This window comes from Carcharodon carcharias, chromosome 10, assembly GCF_017639515.1.
Source record: "Carcharodon carcharias isolate sCarCar2 chromosome 10, sCarCar2.pri, whole genome shotgun sequence".
Lineage (NCBI taxonomy): Eukaryota > Metazoa > Chordata > Chondrichthyes > Lamniformes > Lamnidae > Carcharodon > Carcharodon carcharias.
The window spans coordinates 159,629,663-159,649,783 of NC_054476.1; the positions used below are offsets into that span (position 1 = coordinate 159,629,663).

Below are 20,121 nucleotides of genomic sequence, written 5' to 3' on the forward strand. Positions count from 1 at the left end.
ATCAAGGCCTGGAGTTGGCCTTGAACCAAAGCTTCTGGTTCAGAGGCAGCAATGCTGCCCACTGCATCACAAGACTTCCCCGTTTGTATTGAAGCCTGGAAATTACAATGTGCCATTTTAGATTAGCAATACCTAATGCATCTGTAATTAAACTAAGGTGTTAATTTATTTATTTCAACTTGATTAATATCCCATTAAAATAGCAAAATAACATCTGCTAAGCAATTATATACCAATGTAAGGCTATAGGGTAGATCTTGACATTGTGTAAAACGGACAATAGCAAATTGGCAGAGTGTTCTACATCTCTTAATTTTTATTTTCATTAACTTCAGTTGGAAGAATAATCAAGAGAAATGTAGAATGGGTTATCACAAAGCCAAAATCTAACCCTCTAACTTCCAAGTTTAAATCACCGAATACACAGATCTTAATGTTCTGTCATTTTTAGCCTAATTAAACACATAAACTGTTCCCCAAATCAATAGATAATGATCAGGCAAAAGACCAATTATCAAAACAAAATCTGGAATATTAAATGCTGAAGAAAGATACTCAAAATGCTCCTATTTTTCAAAAGTAGAATGATATAAGATAACCTCTGAAACACTATTGTCCCAACATTAGGACTGTATGAAAACATCCTTGGCGTTAAAAGTTTTTTTTTAATGTTGCCCGGTTCGAAATGTTTTGACACAGAAAACACTTGGGACAGGATTCTTCCGTCGGCGAGCAGGGGCAGGCCCAACAAGCTGGCGGGTAAAGTGATGTGCGATGACATCGGGCATGTGTCCTGATGTCATCGCGATATTTCGTTCGACAGGCGCACGCCGGAGTCGGCTGCTGAAATGTAAACAGCCGACTAAAGCCAGTAAGAAATGAATTGAGGCACTTGCGAACACTGCCCATCTAACCTTAAGGTTGGCGGGGGGAGCAGGCAGAAAGCCCCATGCGGCCTTCACGTTTTTTCAGGAAACCTCATCCACGGGCGGGCTGAGGTTTCCTGAAGCTTTTAATCAAATAAAAAAAAAAAATTTTCACAAATTTAAAAACATGTCCCAACTCATGCGACACACTTACATGAGGGGGACATGTTTAAACAAATTTTTAAATCATTTGTTGAATTGTTTTAATCTCCATTCAACCTCCCTGAGGCAGCTCTGTGCCCCAGGGAGATGGTTGCGCTCTTTCAGAGCGCTGGCCCCCAACTCTCCCTCCTCCCCCCACTGCCCGCACAGGTAGCGCTGAGCACCACCGATCGTATATCATGCTGAGCAGGCCTTAACTGGCCCGGCCGGGTAAAATGGCAGCATGCAGTCAGTGATCATCTCCATGCCTGCCCCAGCCCACTTACCATAGGAAAAATCCTGGCCATAAAGAATAAAAGATAACTGGCTTACTGTTTTTTTTTACCTTTTTGTTCCTGAGGATTGTAACCATCAAATTGAAATTTGCTCTTTTATTACCCATGTTGATATCAGCGAACTCAACAGACTGGCACTCTAACCAGTGATGATCCTGGTTTGAGTTTTAAAAAACACATCCCATCCTTCATCAAGACTGGTCATTTTCATTTCTGGTATGACAACCATCTCTGCCCTTATCTCATTCTCTCTGCTGTTTTCCATTGCTTTACGGTGCACCTAATGTCACACAATGAAGAAACTCCTGGAGTACTTTGTGAAGTTATGGCCATTTAATTAGAGGAAGAATATTATCACCCATGAGAGGGGATGGAAAGTATCAAGATGGTACCTGTTATCAGGAACATTGAGTCATGAGGGAAGGTTGAAGATGTTTGGCACGTTCTGTTTAAAAAATGGACTTCAAATTGAATTAAACTGTTAAAATTATGAAGGAGGTTTGCAAAGTTAATGAAGGAAATTATTCACTATGGCAATACATTTCAAACCAAGTTAAATATTCTGTCAGAATGTTACTTGGGAAATGCTCCCGATTGGCTGCCTTTACTGGCAGAAGCCAAACTTGTGTATCAATCTGGAGGTAAGGCAGCTGATCAGGAGCCTCCTCACTGAAGTAATTCCTAGCTTTCAAACATAAGAGTAAAGTGAAAAGGCCTTTTGATCCCAAGGGTAAACAGTACTGTGAAATAGGTTACCAAGCAGAGCCATTGAGGTAGGCAATATTAGGGGGTTCAAGGGGCATTTGGATGACTTTCTTTAGAGAGAAAGGCTGAGGGATAAGATGAGAAGGTGGGTAAGTAAAAACGTGTTGACCTTGTTGGGACAAATTGTCTTCTCCTATTCCTAGTAGCTGAGATGTGCACACACCTTTAAGTATGAAGTATTTGAAAAGATAGAGGTAACAGACAGTGGTTAATCCTTAGCCAAGTGCAAAACAAAAGCAGTCTGTTGTCTGTAAATCCTGCTTCAAAGTAACTCTCAACTGTGCATGAATACTGAGAAGCAGCCACCCCACTTTAAAATGTGTTGTGTGGTGGTTAGGGATTTAGCAGCAGAAAAGCCACATCAACAAAATTCATGGAAATGTAAAAGTGCAAAAATTGTAGATCATACGGATTGGGCACACCATGCATGTATTTTACTGTGATATATACATGTTGCTTTAATCACAAATTAAAATAATAAATCAGGCCCAACAGTGCGCAGAGTGCTGTCAATTATAAGACAAGTATAATGCGAATATCAGTAAGATTTATAAAAGGGTTGAGATAGTGTTTCTGTGGATCAATTATTTCAGCTGGATGAGTAAGAAAGAACCGGGGGTGGGGTTACATCAACATGTTATGAAAGTGTAAAACTAGTTTGGCTCAGCGCTTGATTTATGTTAGACGAATGTTGCAACCAATGCAAATTACAATCATTTCTGTACAACGTGAGACAACTGCAATGCTGCTCCGCATAGGAAAAGACGCACTGCTCCATCCAACCTGTCCTATATGATTTTGATGTCCTACACATCATGATCCAAACACTTCCTACCCCTCTGGCAAGATGTAATCTCTTGGAAGAGGTGAAAAACTCAATAAAAATCCAGATCAATTAGGAAAAATTTTGAAAATTCCTCTTCAACTGCTTTAGCTGATCAAAACGAGTCCAGGAGATCACATTGACCCTGATTTATATTACAGGGTACCCAGTTCTTGTACAAGGTGATCTCCCCCAGCCAACAGACCCAGCTTTGTCTTGAAGGAATGTAGCAAATGAGAGTTCGCTGCATGAGACTGCAGCCTGTTCTACAGGTTCACTGTTCCCAAAGAATAGAAGAAATATCCAATCGAGTCCTACCCTTACATAACTAGTAAGCAGGATCGCTGGCTCTCCCCAGACCCATCCATTTGATATAGTTGGTTCAATTAAACACAATCTTGCTCCTTCATTATTTTACAAATCTCAAGCAATTCTCTTCGGTGCATAGTAAACAGAACCCAGCTCTCTATGCCCATCTGGGTAACCAAGGTGTTTTAAAATGAGCATTAATCTTGTAAACCCCCTCCTCCCACTTCCCAAAGCCTAAATATCACCCACCATCTGAGGAGATCAAACTGCACACAGCCTTGTTCTGTGAATACAACCCATGAGTTTATTTGATTGAAGCTCCAGGGCTTGATAATGAACCTTTATAGTGATGCACTATTGCACCCAAATCTCTTTCTTTCACTATTTGGCAATAGACCTGCCCACTGGTTAAACATGATTCGCCGGCAGTGGCCCATTTCCCCAACTCGAGATCTCCTCCCAGGTAGTTGAGCAGCCTCTATAGTCCTAACACTCACACATAGCTAGGTATTGTCTTTAAGTCTATGAATCATTTCTGAAACACTGTACCTAGGTCACTGATGAAAATAATAAATAACAAGGGTCCTAATGCCAATCACTGTGGGATCTGACTGATCTCTGATCTCAAAGCAGGTATATTCCATTGACAACAAAGTTCAGCCTATGGACAATCTGCAATTCTCAATCCATCGCAACAGAATACCACTGATTCCAAAATATTCAGTCCATAGTGCAGACTCGTGTGTGGTAAATTATCGAAAGCAATCCAAAAGTCCAGGTAGAAAATGTCTACTGGTTTGCCCTTATCCAACCTGGTGATTCCTTGGGAAAACTTGACCACATTTATAAGGCACAGCCTTATTTTGCAGAAGCCGTGTTCGACAAGGCTAAAGTAGTTATATCGGGAATCCTTATTGATTGCTCTGAGAATCTAGCCTATTGCAAAAGTGAGACTTACTTGGGAGCTACACTGGCATCTTCCCAGACTAGGGGTAAAGTTCCCGATTCCTGGCCCACAAGGAGTGCTGTAAAATACACTAATCTGAAACTCTTGCCTTAATTTTGCTGGTGAGTTTCCTAATGCCTGCAAAGTCCACCCAGCAGCAGCTCATTTAAATTGGGCTCTCACTGCGCAGTGGGAGCCTGATTTAAATCTGATAGTCAAGAGCCTCGCCTTTCCCAGGATGAGACGACCATACACCTCACATCCATCACCATAAAAAAGACAGCAACTGGCATGAACACAGCAGGTTGAGGGTAAGTTCCCCATTTTTTTTAAGGTTTAAACACCCACCCAACCTTCTCCTACCTACTGTGGAGGGGTTAGTATCGAGGCCTGAGAGTCCAATGTGAGAAGTCCTTGAGCATTTTTCAATGGCCCGATACAGACTTTGATGGCTGCCTGACGCTTAAGATAGCTGGAAATGGTTTGCCATTACTGCCACAGTCATCCATTATCCTCTTTACCATTAACGTTGTAGCTGACCTAATGGTGGTCTTAATCTCTTTTACCTATTCATCGGGTGTTTCTTTGTTTTCAAAACAAAAACAGAAACAGAAATACCTGGAAAAACTCAGCAGGTCTGGCAGCATCGGCGGAGAAGAGCACAGTTGATGTTTCAACAGTTCTGTTGAAGGGTCATGAGGACTCGAAACGTTAACTGTACTCTTCTCCACCGATGCTGCCAGACCTGCTGAGTTTTTCCAGGTATTTCTGTTTCTGTTTCTGTTTTGGATTTCCAGCATCCGCAGTTCTTTGCTTTTATCTCTGTGTTTTTATGTTTTGCTGGATACAAAGAATGCTTTGTTTACATTGTGTTTGTATGTGACAAGTCATCTGCCTTGGCTTTTTTATCATACAAATACTTCTTTTGACTTTGGCCTGTGTGTTTATGGATTCTGATTTTCTCTTTAAAAGCGTGCCATTTATATTCAGCTTATGTGTTATATTCCACCAACATGTATTTTGATGTGTTATGGTTACACATATATTTTTATGCTTACCTTTAATAATTATCTTCATTTTTATAATTATCTTTTATCGAATTGAACGCTCTCCTCATGGGAGAATGTTGGTTCATGTTATGACATGGTCAGGGAAGCGGGAATGGGAACCAGTATCATTCCATAAAAATCACCGACCGATCTTGATTTCTTAGATATTCTGTAGGAACTGACTCGGTGAGAATTTGATGGATTGGAGCTGTCCATAGGTGATTTTTTTCCCCCTCCCACTTACACTCCCTCCTCCTCCTAAGAGATTAGAAAAGAGCCCTTACTCATGACCCGCTGATTGTTGTTCAGTGTTGATACCTGGAGTAAAAGAAAGACTTGCATTTATATAGTGCCTGTCATGACAGGATGTCAACAAAGCCCTTTACAGCCAGTCAGGTACTTTTTGAAGGGTAGTCATTTTTGTAATGTAGATAACTCAGCAGCCAGTTTCTTTTTTTTAAATTCATTCATGGGATGTGGCCTTCGCTGGCTAGGCCAACATTTATTGCCTATCCCTAATTGCCCTTGGGAAGGTGTTGGTGAGCTGCCTTCTTGAACCGCTGCAGTCCATGTGGTGTAGGTACACCCACAGTGCTGTTAGCAAGGGAGTTCCAGGATTTTGACCCAGCGATAGTGAAGGAACAGTGATATATTTCCAAGTCAGGATGGTGGGTGGCTTGGAGGGGAACTTACAGGTGGTGGTGTTCCCATGTGTCTGCTGCCCTTGTACTTCTAGGTGGTAGAGGTCGTTGGTTTGGATAGTGCTGTGGAAGGAGCCTTGGTGTGTTTCTACAGTACATCTTAACAGCAAGCTCCCACAAACAGCAATATGACAATGACCAGATCAATTTTTTTTTTAGTAACATTAGTTACAGGTTAAATATTAGCCAGGATACCAAGGAGAATACCTCTCTTGTTCTTCAGAAAGTGTCATGAGATCTTCTATGTCCATCTAAGAGATCAGACAGGACCTAGTTTTTAACACCACATCCAAACAATAGCATCCCCGACAGTGTAGCACTCTCTGAGTATTACACTGGAATGTTGCCTACGTTCTGCACTCGAGGGGAGGTGGTGGCATAGTGGTAATGTTGCTGGATTAGTAATCCAGAGGCCCAGGCTAATTCTTAGGGGACACCAGTTCAAATCCCACCACAGTAACTGGTGGAATATCAATTCAATTAATAAATCTGGAATTGAAAATGTTAGTCCAATGGTGAGCAGGAAACCATTGCCAATTGTTGTCACTTATCCTTTAGGCAAGGAAATCTGCCATCCTTACCTGGTCTAGCCTGGCCGACATGTGGCTCCAAACCCACAGCAATGTGGTTGACTCTTATATGCCCTCTGAAATGGCCCAGCAAGCCACTCAGCTGTATTAAACTGCTACAAAGTCTAAAAGGAATGAAACAGGACAGGCCACCCAACATTGACCTAGGCACCAGAAACAATAATGGCACACCCAGCCCTGTTAACCCTGCAAAGCCCTGCTTACTATCATCTGTGGGCTAGTGCCAAAATTGGGAGAGCTGTCCCATAGACTAGTCAAGCAACAGCCTGACATAGTCATACTGACAGAATCATACCTTACAGATATTGTCCCAGGCTCCATCATCCCTGGGTATGTCCTGTCCCACCAACAGGATAGGCCCAGCAGAGTTGGCAGCACAGCGGTATACAGTCAGTGGGGGGGGGAGTTGCCCTGGTAGTCCTCAGCATTGACTCTGGACCCCATGAAGTCTCACAGCTTTGGGTCAAACATGGGCAAAGAAACCTCCTGCTGATTATCACCTACCCCACAACTCCCCCCCCCCCCCCCCCCCCCCCCCCCCCCACCCAGGTCAGCTGATGAATCAGTGCTCTATGTTAAACACCACTTAGTGGAATTGGCAAGGATGCAGTGTGTGCTCTGGGTGGGGTCAGCAATGTCCATCACCAAGACTGGCTCAGTAGCACCACTACTCACTAAGCTGGCTGAGTTCTAAAGGACAGAGGTGCTAGACAATATCTGCGGCCGGTGGTGGGGGAACCAACAAAAGGGAAAAACATACTTGACCTCGTTCTCAACAATCTACCTGTCCATGACAGTATTGGTAGGTATGACCATTTCACAATCCTTGTGGGGGAAAGTCCTGTCTTCACATTGAGGTATCCCTAACCCTCCATCATATTGTGTGATGCTACCGCCGTGCTAAATGGGATGGATTTCAAACAGATCTAGCAACTCAAAACTGGGCAACCATGAGGCACTGTGGGCCATCAGCAGCAGCAGAATTGTTTACAGCCACACTCTGCAGCCCCATGGCCCAGCATGTCACCCACTCCACCATCAAGCTAGGGGATCAAACCTGGTTCAATGAAGGCTGCAGGAGGGTATGCCAGGAGCAGCACAAGGTGTACCTAAAAGTGAGCTGTCAACCTGGTGATGCTTTTACACAGGACTACTTTCACACCAAACAGTGTAAGCAGCAAGTGATAAACAGAGCTAAATGGCTCCACAGCGAACAGATCAGATCTAAGTTCAGTCCAGTCATGAATGGCAGTGGACAATTAAACAACCTACTGTGGGGAGGAGGCTTCACAACTACCTCATCCTCAATGTTGGGGAAGCCCAGCAAAAGGAGGCTGAAGCATTTGCAGCCATCTTCAGCCAGAAGTACTGAGTGGATGATCCATCTCGGCCTCCTTCGGGGGGTCCCCAGCATCACAGATGCCAGTCTTTAGCCAACTCGATTCATTCCCCCACAGGATATCAAAAAACAGCTGAAATCACTGGTCAGTGCAAAGGCTATGGGCCTTGACATCATTCTGGCAATAGTACTGAAGACTTGTGCTCCAGAACAAGCTGCGGCCCTGGCCAAACTTTTCCAGTACAGCTACGATACTGACAACTACCGGCAAAGTGGAAAATTGCCCGGGTATGTCCTGTATACAAAAAGCAGGACAAATCCAACTGGCCACTTACCACCCCATCAGCCTTCTCTTGGTCATCAGCAAAATAATGGAAAGTGTCATCGACAGTGCTATGAAGCAGCACATACTTAGCAATAACTTGCTCACTGATGCTCAGTTTGGGTTCCGCCAGGGCCACTCAGCTCCTGGTCTCATTACAGATTTGGTCCAAACATGGACAAAAGAGCTGAACTCAAGAACTGAGTTGAGAGTGACAGCACTTGACATCAAGACATCATTTGACCGAGTGTGCCAGGCAATGGCTGTCTCCAACAAGAGGGAATCTAATCATCTCCTCTTGACATCCAATGGCATTACCATTGCTCCATCCACCACTATCAACAACCTGGGGTTACCATTGATCAGAAGCTGAAACTCTGGCTACAAGAGCAGGTCAGAGGCTGGGAGTTCTGTGGTGAGTAACTCGCCTCCTCTCTCTCCAAAGCCTGCCCACCATCTACAGTTGGCATAAGTCAGAAGTGTGATGGAATGCTTCCCACTTGCCTGGATGAGTGCAGCGCCAACAACACTCAAGAAGCTTGACACCATCCAGGACAAAGCAGCCCGCTTGATTGGCACCCCATTCACCATCTTAAACATTCACTCCCTCCAGCACTGATGCACAGTGGCAGCAGTGTATACCATGTACAAGATGCACTGCAGCAACTCACCAAGGCCCCTTCGACAGCACCTTCCAAACCCATGACCTCCACCACCTAGAGGGACAAGGGCAGCTGATGCATGAGAACTCCACCACCTGCAGGTTTCCCTCCAAGTCACTGACCATCCTGACTTGGAACTATATCATCATTCCTTCACTGTCGCTGAGTCAAAATCCTGCAACTCCCTTCCAAGTGGGACAGTGGGTGCTCTAAGCAGATGGACTGCAGCAGTTCAAAAAGGCAGCACACCACCATCTTCTCAAGGGCAATTAGGGATTGGCAATAAATGTGGGCCTAGCCAGCGACGCCCACATTCCATTGAACAAAATTAATCCCTGGAGTAGGTCTTGAACCCAAACCTTTTGATTCAGAAGTAAGTGTGTTACTGGTTGAGCTACAGCTGACAAAAGTGCTACTTGTTTTTCATCTGTCATTTCAAGCACCTCTTTTCCTGGTTTACAAGGTTTTAAAGCAACAGTTAAGGAGAGGTTAATTCAGGGAACTTTTTTTGCAGGTATGACTAAATATTATGCCTTAGATTGCCTTTACACACTGAGTCATCAGGATGTACTTCTTTAAGCCTCCTACCTTGTGCAACATCTTGATGGTTGCATCCAGGATAATATCTAGCTATCCAGTGAGGGTGTGTGAAAGCAACCTGGAGTGACTCACCCTCTAACTTATTCATCACCTGTAAGTACCTTGCCTCAAGATTGGGAAATGTTCACACCAGGAATTCCAGGCACAATCCCTCACCCAACTATCTATTGTGGCAAATTTACCTGATTAAAAAAAACTTGTAGACATTGCACAAGGTGATTCATTGATTGCATTTTGGAATAATCCTAAAATAGAAACTTTCAACTTGTCTTTTAGAAGGAAGTAAATGTACATGAGATGGAATAGAGGCATGGGTTTGGTTCCTTCAATTAACACCTCTTTTCCAGTTACTAAAATTGTGCATTTTATGGGGCATTATGATCTTTAAAGCATGCTCCGAATGTATTATTCATGATGCATACCTTTTGTACAATTTATCCCAGTCTTACAGATGCTCTAAGATCTCAGCATCTTATGCTTCTCCCTCTTGAGCATTGAGTATTAAAGGTTGAGGAGCATCAAGAGGAAGCAGACCCATCTGCCAGTAAAACAAGCCTTGAAGTGTAAAGCAGTTCAAATCTTTTCAACGGTGAATACATTTCCATGCACAAAATTTTGGGGCCTTAAAGCTAAAAAGTACCTTCACTACTCAGTGAAGTGGTTCACAAGGACCCATTTTAAACTATGGAGGCACTTACGTAAATAATTCACATCAATTCATCTGAGCAAGATTATACTGTACCTGCTCACTATTTAATAGGAACATCTGTGGTGCGTACATAAATTTAGATGTTACGTTGTCAGCTACTTACGTGTACTTTTACTGCTTTGGACGTGGCACCATCCGATGCCTCCACAATTTAAAATGAGTCTTTTTGAACCACTTTACTGTGCAGTGAATTTACTCTTTAGCTTTAAGGCCCCATAATTTTGTGGATAGAAATGTATTCATCATTTGAAAAGATTAGAACATGCATTGCATTTCAAGGCTTGCTTTATTGATGGATAGGTCTGTTTCCTTCTACTGCTCCCCAACCCCTTGTACATGCCAATGCTCAAAAGGGAGAAGAATAAGAGGCTGAGATCTTAGAGCATCTATAAAACAAGGCAAAATTGAACATAAGGTATGATCCCTAAAATTTCCTCCATCTTTTCCCAGATGCCTTGATACTTCCTACCATGTAGTTAGGAAGAAGAATAAAACAGGGTGTTTCACCCTCAGAGTTGCTCTTCCTCGCATTTTGTTGGAGAAATCATGAGTGCAAACCCACATATAACTTAGTTCATGGAATGAATTATAATTACAAAAAGCATTGCATGGGCTGGCAGTGTAAGGTTGGCAAGTTTGTATTAATTGAGATATTTGTTAAAATACAAAAAGTAACATTAAACCTTGTGAATTATTTTTACAAACAGCAATTTCTACTTTCATATCTTAAACTTTTATTTTCTGTTACAGAGTTTACACCGTGTCATTGAAATCATTTCTATCTGAAGACATGATACTTGCACAAGAAAATTATACTCTATTATGTTTATGGCTACACTTTTATAAGCTAGTTAAAATAGTTCGATTTTGTAGCATTGTTGTTTTTTGTTTAATTTTACAAATGGTGCTTTTCCTGTGTCGAGTATCCTCAAGTTCATAAGAAACAATTTTTGTAATGATTTGTGGCGCAGTATGTTGTAAATTTATACAGTATACATGTTAGTGAAAACAAAAGACTCTTGTTAACCTGTTCTCTCAAAATAAAATAGGTTTTAGGCAAGAGGTGCACTACATTGGCATTGACTGATTGAGGTGAAAAGCAAGACTTTATGGTGCAGCTTTTACATAGCTGTCAAAATGCCAATCATCTCTCCATAGATAATGGGGAGTCATCATGAAGCCACTGTTGCAAGCTTCTAATCTCCACTCTAGAAAAGGACAAGGTGGAAGCTACAGAGCAATTCACCTTCCTCACTCTGAGCTGGAGGAAATGCAGTCTTGCAGAAACAGAACAAAGTCTGTGAAGGAAAGTATAGAGCTAACTAAAATGGTAATGTACCAACTTGCACCTCTTGTAGCTCTCTAGGATCTATATATTGTATATTATCCTATACAGAAGTAACATATATTTTAAATCAGAATAATTAACTTATCCTGAAGTTGAAGTTATTGTAATTATTATCTATGTTATTATATCAATTGAAAGTTGAATGTGTGTGATTTGTAAACATTTTTAAAATGATTGGGCCTGGGTTTTGCTTTGGGTAGATGACAAATGATGAGCATTGCTGGTAAGCCTGGCCATGAGCCATTTGAATGTTCTTATCTTCCGGCAAGAACAGGATATAGGAATATTGAGCCAACCACATCTTGGCCATTTATGATCATTACTATTGAGCAGAAAGCATAAAAACTGTCTGAAGAGCTAGTAAAGTTGCAATAAATAAAACACTGCTTCACTCCCCCCCCAAGTATGTTTGAAGGGGACATGTTTCTACTTGTGCTCAGAGACTGTTCAGCTGTGTAAATTTGGGAGTGCAGAATTTTAGTCAGCCTGTTGTTCCCTTCCATAAATCTCAGCTGGCGATGTGCCCTCCCACCACTCCTGTCCTCATTTGATCCATAGTGGCTCCTACTCCTAACTTCCTAAATTTAATTCTTTATCCTCTTTTAAATCCCTCTGTGACATAGCCCCACCCTCCACCTGAGAACCACACATGAAAATGCTCCGTTCATCTAACTCTCCTGTGTTGTGCTTTGGACCAACGTTTTGTAGCTATGCCTTCAGCAGCTTGGGTCTCACTCTTTAGAATTTCCCCACTAAAGCTCCTCTAACTCTCTCTCTTGCTTTAAGACCTTCATTAATGTCTTTAACTGAGCTTGTGATCACCCTTCCTAATCTCCAGTTTTTGGCTCAGTGGCCATTTTCCTCCCTCCTCTATGAAGAAACTTGGAACACTTCTACACCTAAAGCGCTGTATAAATGCCAGTTGTTGTCTTCATTGCCATCATCTTAGTCTCTGTCGGTATTATTAAGTAGAAAATCAGGACTCAGTTCATAATTCTAATAAGTGTCCCAAATTCTGATGTTCTGTCCTTCAGTCACTTCCTCTGTGAAGAATATTGTTAACCATTACTGGTTGATTTTAAACAAAATATCCAAACGTCTGCCAGTTACCTGACTACCCAGAAAATAGGCCAGGCCATGTTTTGCTATAAGATGTTTAAGTTTTATAATGGTAATAAGTTGTGTTGAATTGAATCTTGTATTAATAGACAATAAAGCATTATGATTGTTACTTAATGAAATGAAATCTTTCCTGAATGACAAGTACACATGCATATAAGCTCAGGTCTGTGATCTTTAGCAAAACAAGTTAAAAAATTCTTGACCTACTCGTAGGTAATGACCCTGATATTACATGAATGAATCACACTGTCAGGTTGAAGAACAAAATTCAAACAATTAGTTTCTCCTCATTTGACTCAAACTTCAATGGCATGTCTCATGGTATTTTAGAACTGAAGTAAACATCATTTACCAGAACATGTATTAATAAATCCCAGAACACTAGAAAGAACACTCACAAATGTACCTCTAATTAGAACATTTAAGGGGTATGGAACATTACAGCTCCTGGCTGGGTGGAATTGCCATGCCAAAACAAAGTAACTGTTCGAGGATGTGTCATGCACTGCACAAATTGGATAGACATTCTGGAATTTTCCTGACTTACTTTTGTGTGTCATATGGAGACAATTTGAAGAATCTTTCCTCAGGAAATTAAACAGGTTTGTTATCCACTTGATGGAAGAGCGTCTAGGTGTTCTGCTGAAGGATTGTGCTTGATGAAACAAGCATGACTTCCCATCTCTTTGCTTTTCAAATGATCACTGAACATTCCCCGGAAAATATTATCAAATTAATTGAAATCCAATAAAACACACACAGAATTTGTAGCACATGTGAAGTTTATTATATACATAGAAATTTATTCACAGATTGAAAAAGTCCAATTTTGTCATTTGCCTTCATGGTGGCTTGAAGATGTTTTCTGACACACATTAATCTAAAGGAAAAATAAGGCTATCTCACATGTATACTAAATGAACATTATTGCATACATTTTTATACCAATCTATACTACTTTCTGCTTTCTGATGAGATGTTAAATCTCCTTGACATAATGTCATTATGATATTGCTGTTTGTGGGAGTTTGCTGTGTGCAAATTGGCTGCCGTGTTTCCTACAATACAATAGTGCCTACGCTTCAAAAGAACTTCATTAGCTGTAATATAAAAGCAAAATACTAGTGGATGCTGGAAGTCTGAAACAAAAACAGAAAATGCTGGAAAAACTCAGCAGGTCTGACAGCCTCTATGGAGAGAGAAACAGATTTGACATTTCGAGTCCATGTGACTCTTCTTCAGAAATGTGGTGTCCTCCATTAGGGGAGCTATGTATTATCTGGGTTTCTAAATAAGAGGAAATAATTGATGGTACATTTAAGGGGTAAGTACTGCTCTGAAGAAGGGTCATTTGGACTCAAAATGTCAACTCTGTTTCTCTCTCCATAGATGCTGTCAGACCTGCTGAGTTTTTCCAGCATTTTCTGTTTTTGTTTCATTAATTGTAAATCACTTTGTGATGTCCTGAGGTCATGAAAGGCACAATACAGAAGGGCAAGTCTTTCTTTTCAGTTGCTATTCATTCAGGAGATTTCATACAGATTGTTCATTCTTTGGTTTTATTTCACATCATTAATCAAAAATTACTGTTGTGTGACATAAATTTAATGGATAATCAGAGCCACATTGTAATTGACTGTTGGAATAGCTTTATGCATCACTGGTAGGAATTCAACCAGTGCCCCTTACAAAGTTCATATACAATTAGAATACTATAGTTTGTATATTGTACAAAAAGCATGAATATTCTGAACAGCTTTTAATTCAATAGTTCACATAGATTTAATAACTGGGAAATGTACTAATTGAATGTATTTGGCATTGAGTCCACAAGGACCATATTGCCTAATACCAATTGTTGCAAAATGAGTGCAATATAGTTCAATGAGGAGTACCAGCAGTGAGTCAAGAGGGCACACGGAAAAAAAATCAAAAATATTGTAATTGTTTGTCTGCAGTAGCCATGACTATGAGAATATTAAGATGCATAGGTAGCGTCCAAGGAAGTGCAAACATGGAATTGGGGGAAAACCCTACAGGAATATTAAAAAAAAAACTAGAAACTTGTTCTATCTTTATTGGAAGAATGGCTTCTTTCATTATTTTAAAGCCTAATTGGTAGGTATGGAGAGTTAAGGTATTTGAATCAGAGTTGAATCAGGATGAACCATGACAAGTGCAAACCCTCTGTGGCACAGTCAGTAATCTGATATCAGAGCAATTGACTGCAGGATGCTTATCTTCAAAAAACAATTTGCAAGCCAATGCTCCAATGAAGTACTATCCTAACTGGATAAGCTGGGAGAAGCATATTAGTGTTCTATAGTGGTAGGCTGTGCAGTTTTCTCCAGTTAGACTCCTACAGCATTCTTGTACAAAAGTGAGGGCTCCCTATGCTTGGACTCTTGCCAATCTGCAGCTGAGTAAGTGGAACTTCAGCATAGGGAAATAATGCATATCCCATAACTAGTAAACCGAAAATCTACCTGTGTGAGTTCTCCAGTAGGTTGAGTTGGAGACTCATGGCAATGGATTTCTTTCGTGTATACAGATAACTAAAAATCCTCCATTGGAGGTCCCACATTTTATCTGGGCTTCTAATGAAGAAGAAATAATTGATGGTACATTTAAGTGGTAAATATTGCAAATTGGTCATTTATAGGGAGGTATGTACAATAGTTTAGACCTAAGCATAGGTTTTTCTTGTAAGATAGTCACAGATCCTTATATGGAAATCTAGGGCAAATGCCAGACCACTGCTTCTGGTCACTGTAAGCCTAGCATTGTCTTTCACAACTCATACTTACCACATTGAGTCAGAAAGCAATTATCTAATATTGCTAAGTAACGTGTAGAAAACCACTTTAGCAGTAAAGGAAACACAGGCTAACATTGTAACTTGAGTTGAACCCCACCAGAATATATGTTCTCTCAGGTGTCAAAGCTGCATCTAAAGTACATTTTCTTTCTCATTTAGTCAACTGACTCTATCGCCCAGCTTTCACTTCCCGTTGCTTTTTGTGTTGCAAACCATCTGAAAGCTGGTTTCTTTAACATGAGGCCAGCTGCCTTTGTGGGCACAACATGACACGACTTTTAACCAAAGGGTTTTTTGTTTGTTTTTTAACCTGGGAGAACAAATGATAAGATTTTTAAAGGGGGGGTGGTGGGGTGGGGTATGGCATAATGCAGCTCTCAATAGCTTTCAGTGTAAAATCTTCACCGCAATGGGTAACTTTGCAGTGGTTTCCAAGATAGCAAACTCTCATTTTCAGAAATTAAAGCATTGGTTATGATGAATTGGATATCCAATATTAGGAAACCACATAAAGAATAAAAGAAGACAAACAATCAGGTCTTTATTGTATTTCTAACCTACCAGATCATAAGACCATAAAACATAGGAGCAGAAATTAGGCCATTCGGCCCATCGAGTCTGCTCCACCATTCAATCATGGCTGATAAGTTTCTCAACCCCATTCTCCCTCCTTCTCCCCATAACCTATGATCCCCTTACCAATCAAGAACCTATCTAGCTCAGTTTTAAATACACTCAATGACCTGGTCTCCATAGCCTTGTGTGGCAATGAATTCCATAGATTCACCACTCTCTGGCTAAAGAAGTTTCTCCTCATCTCTGTTCTAAAAGGTCTTCCCTTTACTCTGAGGCTGTGCCCTTGGGACCTAGTCTCTCCTACTAATGGAAACATCTTCCCCAAGTCCACTCTATCCAGGCCTTTCAGTATTCTGTAAGTTTCAATCACATCCCCCCTCATCCTTCTAAACTCCATCAAGTATCGATCCAGAGTCCTCAAACGTTCCTCATATGTTAAGCCTTTCATTCCTGGAATCGTTCTTGTGAATCTCCTTTGGACTCTCTCCAGGGCCAGCATATCCTTCCTGAGATACGGGGCCCAAAATTGCTCACAATACTCTAAATGTGGTCTGACCAGAGCCTTATAAAGCCTCAACAGCACATCCCTGCTTTTATATTCTAGTCCTCTCACAATAAATGCCAACATTGCATTTGCCTTCCTAACTACCCACTCAACCTGCAAGTTAACCTTAAGAGAATCCTGGACTAGGACTCCCAAGTCCCTTTGCACTCCAGATTTCTGAATTCTCTCCCCATTTAGAAAATAGTCTATGCCTCTATTCTTCCTACCAAAGTGCATAACCTCACACTTCCCCACGTTGTATTCCATCTGCCACTTCTTTGCCCATTCTCCTAACCTGTCCAAATCCTTCTGCAGCCTCCCCAATACTACCTGTCCCTCCACCTATCTTTGTATCATCTGCAAACTTAGGCAGGATGCCCTCAATTCCTTCATCTAGATCATTAACTTATAAAGTGAAAAGTTGTGGTCCCAACACTGACCCCTGCGGAACTCCACTAGTCACCGGCCGCCATCCTGAGAAGGACCCCCTTATCCCCACTCTCTGCCTCCTGCCAGACAGCCAATCTTCTATCCATGCTAGTGCCTTGCCTCTTAATATCATGGGGTCTTATCTTACTGAGCAGCCTCCTGTGCGGCGCCTTGTCAAAGGCCTTCTGGAAGTCCAAGTAGATAACATCCATTGGCTCTCCTTTGTCTAACCTACATGTTACCTCCTCAAAGCATTCTGACAGATTTGTCAGCCATGACCTCTCCTTGCTGACTTTGCCCTATTTTACCATGCAATTCCAAGTATTCTGAAATCTCATCCTTAATAACGGACTCTAAAATCTTACCAACGACCGAGGTCAGGCTAATCGGCCTGTAATTTCCTGTCTTTTGCCTCACTCCCTTCTTAAACAGGGGGGTTACATTAGCTTTTTTCCAGTCATCTGGGACCCTCCCTGACTCCAGTGATTCCTGAAAGATCACCACTAACGCCTCCACTATCTCTTCAGCTATCTCCTTCAGAACTCTGGGGTGTAATCCATCTGGTCCAGGTGAGTTATCCACCTTCAGAACTTTCAGTTTTCCTAGCACCTTCTCCTCGGTAAAGGCCACCATACTCACCTCTGCCTCCCGACTCTCTTGAACTCTGGGGATGTTACTCGTATCTTCCACCGTGAAGACTGAAGCAAAGTACCTATTCAGTTCCTCCGCCATTTCTTTGTTCCCCACTACTACTTCTCCAGAGTCATTTTCCAGCGGCTTGATATGCTTCCTCAGTCTTGGTGCATGTGTTACAATAGTCTCCTTCTTGGTTAGAACTGGAGAGATGAAACACAAAATGATTCTCACCGATAAACTTTTATTATATTAATTGTCTGGCGGGAGCTCCTTATTGAGATATCAATGCATTTCACAATTTATTTACACATTTGATTAAAATCAATGATGTAGAGCAGAGTGCAACATTTTCATTTTGAACTGTTGTGCTACAATGTGTTAAGACAAAATGACTTTTTTAAAGTTTATTTTTAAATATTTTGAGATATTAACTGGTACATTTATTTATATCAAATTATGTATCTATTGCAAAGTTCAGAATGGATTAAGTATTAGGGGAAAACGTCTGAAATTTAGAAATACACTACACAGAAATCTATTGAGAACCACACCCTATAAAGGAGGTTGTGTAAATAATATATTGCTGCAGGGCAGAAACAAATGAAAATGATGAAGTTGAATTAATCACTGTGTCTTAATGTGAAAAAATTACAACATAAAGTGGTTATCTCCCAGCTCATGTTACTTCATTAGAAAATTACATCAAGGACTTGCAACGTATCAGTAAAACAAAGTATAATGTGTCCTAGTTTACTGGCAAAACAAAGCTGGGTACGTTTTGATCAAACATAGCAACATAGAAAATAGAAGCAGGAGTAGGTCATTCGGCCCATCGATCCTGCTCCGCCATTCAGTATTATCATGGCTGATCCTCTATTTCAACACCACACTCCCGCTCTCTCCCCATACCCCTTGATTCAGTGACCTGGCCTCTACAGCCCTCTGTGATAGAAAATTCCTCTGACTGAAGAAGTTTCTCCTCATCTCAGTCCAAAATGGCCTACCCCGTATCCTGAGACTATAACCCCTTGTTCTAGACACCCCCAAGCTTGAAGAAATATCATCCCTGCATCCAGCCTGTCCAGCCCTGTCAGAATTTTATATGTTTCATTGATATCCCCTCTCTTTCTTCTAAACTCCAGTAAATACAGGCCTAGTCGACCCAATCTATCCTCATGCGACAATCCCAGGAATCAGTCTCTTGAACCTTTGCTGCACTCCCTTGATGGCAAGTATATCCTTCCTTAGGTAGGGAGAACAAAACTGCACACAGTACTCCAGGTGTGGACTCATCAAGACCCTGTAGAGCTGGAGTAAGACATCCTTGCTCCTGTACTCAAAGCCAACATACCATTTGCCTTCTTAATTGCTTGCTGCGTCTGCATGCTTGCTTTCAGTGATTGGTGTACAAGGACATCCAGGGTCCCTTTGTACATCAACATTTCCCAATCTATCACCATTTAAATAATACTCTGCCATTTTGTTTTTCTTACCAAAGTGGATAACTTCACACTTATCCACATTATGCTGCATCTGCCATGCATTTGTCCACTCACTCAACTTGTCTAGATCGCCTTGAAGCCTCTTAACATCCTCCTCACCACTTACATCCCCACCTAGCTTTGTGTCATCAGCAAACTTGGAAATATTACATTTGCATCCCACATCCAAATCATTGACATATATTGTGAATAGCCAGGGTCCAAGAACTGGTCCCTACGGTAACCCACTAGTCACATCCTGCCACTCTGAAAAAGACCCATTTATTCCTACTCTCTATTTCCTGTCTGCTAAACAATTCTCAGTCCATGCCAATATATTAACTCCCATTTACTTGTGCTTTAATTTTACGCACTAACCTCTAATGTGGGACTCTATCAAAAGCTTTCTGAAAATCCAAATCAACTGGTTCTCCCTTATCAATTCTGCTAGTTAAATCCTCAAAAAGCTCCAGGAGGTTTGTCAAACATGATTTCCCTTTCATAAATCCATGTTGACTTTGTCTAATCCATTGATATTTTCTAAGTGTCCTATTATCACATTCTTTATGATATACTCTAGCATTTTCCCTACCACTAACGTTAGGCTAACTGGTCTGTAATTCCGTTTCTTCCCTCCCTCTTTTTTTAAATAGTGGGGTTACATTTTCCACCCTCCAATCTGCTGGGACTGTTCCAGAATCTAAGGAAGACACATAGAATTTGCAAAGAGATGTAAGCATGTTAAGTGAGTGGATAAGAACTTGGCAGATGGAATACACTGGGAACAAATGTGAAATTATCAATTTTGGTAGGAGCAAAATAGAATATTTTTAACTGAGACTGGGGAATGTTGATGTTTCAAGGAATGTTAACGTGCAATTACAGCAAGTAATTAGGAAAGCAAATGCTCTTTTGGCCTTTAGCGAAAAGGGATTTGATTATAGAGGTAACGTAGCCTGTTGCAGTTTTATAGGACCTTGGAGAGACCT

At 41.2% G+C, this 20,121-nt stretch overlaps 1 long non-coding RNA gene across 1 annotated transcript in view; it reads left to right on the plus strand.

Annotated features, from left to right (window-relative positions):
• Positions 1-12,762, plus strand: part of LOC121283359 — a 74,508-nt gene extending 61,746 nt beyond the window's left edge. Inside the window, exon 4 of the long non-coding RNA XR_005944239.1 lies at positions 10,929-12,762. This is a non-coding gene — a long non-coding RNA (uncharacterized LOC121283359). The remainder of the gene's footprint in view (positions 1-10,928) is intronic.
• The last annotated feature ends 7,359 nt before the right edge of the window (positions 12,763-20,121 follow it).